This window comes from Lactuca virosa, chromosome 1, assembly GCF_052849685.1.
Source record: "Lactuca virosa cultivar CGN04683 chromosome 1, Lactuca_virosa_CGN04683_v6, whole genome shotgun sequence".
Classification (NCBI taxonomy): Eukaryota; Viridiplantae; Streptophyta; class Magnoliopsida; order Asterales; family Asteraceae; genus Lactuca; species Lactuca virosa.
Genome location: NC_136426.1, coordinates 335,096,979 through 335,103,581, shown reverse-complemented (window position 1 = coordinate 335,103,581; position 6,603 = coordinate 335,096,979).

Genomic DNA, 6,603 nt, shown 5'->3' with positions numbered 1-6,603 from the left:
CCTTAATGATCTTATCTATTTGCTAAGATCAACTTCCTAAAACGCTATGGACATTGACAATGATGACATTGGACATCCAGTAAAGCTCTCTCTTCCCAATGGAAAGGGATCGGCCATAGTCAACTTGGTTGACCCAATGGTAAAGAGAGAGGCGAAGTCTGAGATAGTCCCATTATCAAGGGTCCATAGGTAACTATTGCCAAAGGAAGGGGCATTGGTTACGAAGCTGCCAAATTTACCTAAGGATGTTAAAGTCAATAAGTTTGGCTCTACTTCAGGTAAAGTCCATTGCCTAACTCTATTAAGTACTTACATGCTGATTCTGATCGCGAAGATGGATTTCAATCGCATGGTTCGGTGATCAGAATTTTGGGCTATTACTTAAGAGTTATGATATTTATATTGCTTAGGAATAGTTAACAACAAGGTTTTCATATGGATTGTAAGGATAAGTTATTCCGCAAAGTTTTAAAATAAAAGAAAAAGGTTTTGATTTTATTTATTTTAAGTATCCTTACAATGGCATTTGTGAAAAGTTGTTGCTTATAAGATTCCATTGATAGCAATATTGGAAAAATGGATTTGATTCTTTCGGTTGTGGTAGTGTCTAATATTACCAAATAAGGAAAGATTCTCATCACCCAAGGTTCAATTGGACCGAAACTTGGAATAATGCAAGTTGTATAGTATGATGAATGAGAACTTTCAGCTTGGAAAATTAAGACTAATTCCTTATGTGAATAAGGAAAGGACTAAGGGATCGAGTACACATTCTTGTGCACTGGTCAAGTCCACAACAAAAGATCAAGAAGACTATTCGTCATGATTTACTTAAGTTCAGTAAATATCGTTATACTTATAAGTTTAAGTATAAGTCTGTAGCATTGGAGAAGTTTCAATGTGAGACAGAACGAATAAGAAGAATCAAAGTATGGCAGAAAGATAAAAGTTTCTCAACTCTGAAAAGATGGGAGAGTACTTTAGTATTATGTTTATGATCATCTTAATGATTAAGATACCATATCACAATTGGTCCTCTAAAGTCATCTTAGTGCATTCTTATGACTAAGAAGAGGAGTCATGAATTGTTGAAATGGTTAAATAAAAAAGATGAGTCATACTTCGTTCCAAAACAATTCTTAGAGTCATACTCCAAGATTGAAACTTGAGTGACATATCTTAAAGAGGGTTTGTTAACACGAGTCAAATGTAAGAGTAAAAGGTTATCTACTCTTGTACATTTGAAATTGGTAAGTTGGGATGTTTTGGATAAAACAGAGACCAACTTAGGCCAATTGTGTAAAGTGTTAGTCTTGATAAAGAATCTGCACTATCTCTTGAATATTTGACCAAGGGAGTCTTATATGTCAAGAGGACAGTGGGAGTCTTAAAGCTCTTGAAAGTTTCAAGACTTAATCAAGAATAAAACATAAAGTCCTTCACTAGCACACGACTTGAGGTTTATAACCTATCGTGTTGAAATTTTTGTGCCTATTCAAGTTGGCTTTGCATAGGAGTTCTGAGAGTTCTCAATTGGTTGCACAACTACTTGGAAGCAATGGCAGGCACCTGAGCTGCCAAATGGCAAGAATTTAAGATTGCACAAGTTTAATCAATATGAGTTTGGATTTGTCACTAACCTTGTCTTGTGATTATGGTTTTGACAAATTCACATGGATAAGAACACATACACTATTAAATCTAAGTGTCATAAGGTTTCTCTCCGATTCATGAAAATGATGGTGAGGAAACACTTTCACTAAGTAGATTTTAGCTAGATAGCAATTGTGATATATTGCATTCTCAAAGTCGTTAGTGGAGCGTGTGTGGTTTACCGGCACACTAACATGGACTTGTGAGAAGTGGAAAAGGTCTAAACAATTGAGACTATGATTACGGCATCCTTTTTCATAGTTCTAAAATTGTTTAGACACACATGTGAGCTATCTAAGAGAGGTGTATGATTTTGATAAAGTTTTATCAAAACAATCTAGTATCAGAAATATGAACTTTGGTAAGAAAGTCAGCTGATTTCTGAGTACATGTCAAAGCTAGTGGGAGCATAAGTGTTATGCTAATAATCATCATGTTAGTGGGAGCATGATAATTATGACAAAGGTTGCAAGTTAGCAATGTTAATTATAGAAAACAAAAGTTTCAATTCGTGAGGTTGCAGGGGTTGAAAAAGTTGTTTTGCTATAATTAAGGGAGAGGAAATTATACTTCATTTCAATTCTAAAAGCTTAGATTGAGATTTTAATCGTATTTAATCAAGGATATATATATGAATTTCATGTTGGAATGGCTCAACATAAGGAAATTCTATATATGGGTCCATTATTTGCGTTCTAAAATTCGATTATGATTATGGCATCCCTTTTCATAATCTGAATTTTGAGAACTTGGCAAATTGAAATGGAAATATTATAGCAAAAGACTGGTTTAGTCTTTATGTGAGACATCATGAATCGTGTCCCACATGCTTCAGATATAGGATCGATTACATGTGCTATATTCATCCCTTCTAAAATTTTCCAAATGCCTGGGGCATTATGAAGGGAAAAGGTCTAGAATTGGATATGACTAAAATGATTAAGCAATTGTCGAGGACAATCTAAGGTTTACCAAAGATTGGTTGCTCAAGGACAGTTGGAAGTATAATGTTAATTCTGGAAGGACCATATTGACATAATCTATAAGGAGGCAACTCTTGTTCAGAAGTGATAGTCAAAATCGAATATGGAAATGTTTCAAAGTTAGAAATTATTCAATCTGTGTAAGATTAGGAAACTTAATGAAAGAAGGATGTTTCCAAGGAGCTGATCTCTTTTGGAATGCTCTGTAATGATTGTTGTCAAGTCTTTCTGACTTTGTGCATAATCATTAAGAGGATCAAAGCATATAAGTTTAGAATCTAACAGATTTCAGTAAATGGCGTGAATTTGGAATTCTTGCATTTGCAGTAAGGATTTGGGACTATGAAAAGAGGATCATTGGAGTGATGTTCAATTGATCTATTTTACAAAGTAAAGATCATAGACAAACATAGTATGCATACTTGGTGTATGGCATGACTAGTGTTTAGAAAACATAGTGTACATGCTTGGAGCATGGGACAACTATTGTTTTAAATTCAAGTATAAAGTTGATAAAACCGAAACAATGAATAATGAGTAATCAGTATGGTGATAAATAAAAGTGTTTATTTATATTCATAGGGTTTGATACCATATTTGATTCATTTATTCTTGTGTTTCACTTTGCATGTTTTGACATCCAGAATAACTAAGTCGCTCTTCCTGAATGATTAAGTTATTCAAACCATCCACAGTCGGTCATATGTTGGAAGTAGATATGAATCAAGACTGTCATGGGTTGGTTTGTAGAGGTCCAAGTTGGTGGACAAAGTGGTGCTACAACACTCATGAGTGCTCATAAGTTCTGAGTATTGGATTCAACCCACACTCATTTGAATCACTTCGTGGATTTTATCACGAGTGATCATGAGACGATAATATCTTATATTCTTCAAACCTAGGGATATGAGTTGTTACTATGAGTTGGTTATACATTGATTGCACGAAAACGCATTGGTAACTCGATGTTATAAAACGTGCCTTTGTGTATGATTCAACAAGTAGTAGAACAAGCCATATGAGTCGAAGTTTATCCATTCCTTTTACCTTCGGGATAAAAGCGATATATGTGGGGCCCTCGATGATTTAAAGATGATACATGTTAGTGCTTGACCAAGCCAGGGCTGATTTGATTTGTTCAATCAGTCAGCCATCATGAATCGGAAATCGGGAAACAACAAAAGGACAAAGAGAATGATTGATAATCCATGTCTCAGTCCATATGATATCTAGAATGGAGGAATATATGATCCCTTATCTAATGGACAAGTCATTGACAAAGGTCAGAGTTCATCGACAAGGTCAGAGTTCGACAGAAGCTTTTGACAGCTACGATTGCAGATCGGTTCCTGAAGTCATACGCAATAATAGTTTTAGACTTATCCAAGTGGGAGACTGTTGGATTAATGTCTAAGTCCATAACTATAATTGGTAAGACTTGACCCGACCCGGCATGGTCCATTTGGGTTGCATGGCATCATGCATTTGGATAGACTATAATGAGAGAAATAACACTTAAGGTTGGTTAATATATTATAAGTTCTAATATATTAATAAGGTTATCTAATTAGTATTGATCAAGAATTAATTTGGAATTAATTAAGTGATCAAAAGGAGACTAATTAAATATATGGGTTGATTGTGTAAATCATTCATTCTTATATATGTGGGCTTGTGATCCAAGATTCCTTATGTTGGACTAAGTCCATGGGGTGACCCATGGATACTCCATGGAGGTTAAAATCCATGGAGCATAAGGAATGGGTAAAGTTATGAGTTACATGGTGTAATCCTAATAGCCACCATATAAAAGAATCCCATGGCTCAAGAAATTGGGCACTAATGTGTGAGTGTGAGGGCTAGATGATTTCAAGGAGTGTTCAAGTTTCTCTAAAGTTATTCCAAGTGTATTTGGTGTTGTGTGAACCATTTAAGGTGTCACACTTGGGGCACTAGGCACTCAAGCTTCATGAAGACATTCTACATCAAAGAGGTATGTATTCTATCTTGTTATATTTATTATTTTGTATGCTAGATTAGGATAATACCTTGGATGTTCATAATTGTATGTATAATAGAGAAAACATAAATCCAAGGTATTTAGGGTTGCATGTACACTTAGGAGTGTTAGAATGCTCATAACCCTACAGTAATAAGGTCTCACGTATGGGTCAAACCTCCGTATCTCCTCGTGAGTTGAATCCGGAATGCCCGCCAATGGTATCCAAGTGATTATTTAGTGGAGACTCATCTACCTCCTTACGTGATGCTCCAATTCTCATCCGTGTCGATATCAAAACGCTTTTTCATAGTTGTAACTCTAGTACGAAGACGATGAAGAGGTATTGAGGAATAAGTCGTATAGGTTTCGACTTATGATTATTACTAGTGTATATCTAGCTACTAACCTTACATCTAAAGTCAATAGCTACCAAGGAATACTCATTCTCAGTACTAAGTGCATTGCTCCTAGAGTGGCTAGTGATATAACTTAAGTGGTTAACCTAGCACTTGATAAAAGTGCACTTAGTTTCTAAGTGTATCTAGATGAATGCCTATAATATGCAATGCCCGTACGCACACCGAAAAATTTTGATTTTCAAAAGTTTAAGTTGAAAATTGTTTTGAACATAATTCTAGTATAATCGTTTCCAGCCTCACATTAACTTTCGTTAATTAAGCACAGTTGGCCAGGCTATACTTAATTAAAGTCCAATAATGCGTACTCGAATTAGTTATACCAGTAGTATGTTCTATATTTTAAAATCATTTAGAATTTTTTTTTGGCTATAGTTGTGGTTTTCCAAAGGAAAACCGGTATTCTCTATAACCTTCGGCTCTGATACCATTTCCTTTCACACCCCGCTAAAGCGGAAACACAGGGCGTGGCAGTACAAACGGTTTCATAGCAAAAGTTAAAAGACAACACCAACCATAGTATTAAAATCATTACAAATTTACAATGGGTTTGAACAACTTTTAAAAGAAATTACAATGTAAATTGAAATACAACACATACGAATGCTCCTAAAAGTGAAGTGTCCCTAAGTGCCACTTACTCGATGATTCCTGAAAAAGCATGTAAAACGAGCGTCAACTATAAAAATAGTTGGTGAGTACTCACAGATAAACAAAATAATATTGGTTCCATGAATTAAAATCAAAGTTTTGATAAAAGTTTCCAATAATAAAAGTATATTGTTAAAATGAGTAAATAAGTTTGTAAAAAAAAACAAAGTTCTTTGTCATCATGAGAGATAAAGTATGTTGCCCAAATAAGATGCAACATTCATATTCTCATGGAAGATAAAGTTTGTTACTCAAACGAGTAAATAAGTTTCATTGCTGAAATGAGCAATCAATTTCGTTGCTACAAGGAGCAAACAATTTCATTGCTAAAACATGTATATAAGTTTTTAGTAATAAAAGTTCGTTGTTGTAATGAGAGACAAAGTTCATTGCTATAGTTAATAAACAAGTGTATTGCTATAATAAGTAACAAGTTTGCATGTGTATGAGCAAACAATGAGTTCTCAACCAAGCCTATGACTGAAGCCCTATCAAGATCTATGCTTATCGTTCCATAGATTAATATGGTATCATGCACTCCAACAATAGGGCGAGTGAGGAGTTGTCAATTCCTAATAGCGCTATCCACAATGACCATTGGCTCAAAGAGTTAATGGTTAGAGATAAGGGAAGGGCCTTAATACGATAAGTTCTCATGTTCCGTGTTGCATAGACATACATAGAGAGATATAGCAATAAAATAGCAATCATGTTTGATACAAATCAATTTAAATACAACGAACAAATAATAGTTTTCCGGGACATGCTTTTCCACCCGAAAACATAAAAACTGAAAATAGGGGAGTGCGTGAATACTCACATTGCATTTAGATGATGCAAATGGTGCCTTGAACTACGTTCCACGTGTACCACTACCGATTCCTACAATAATGGTATT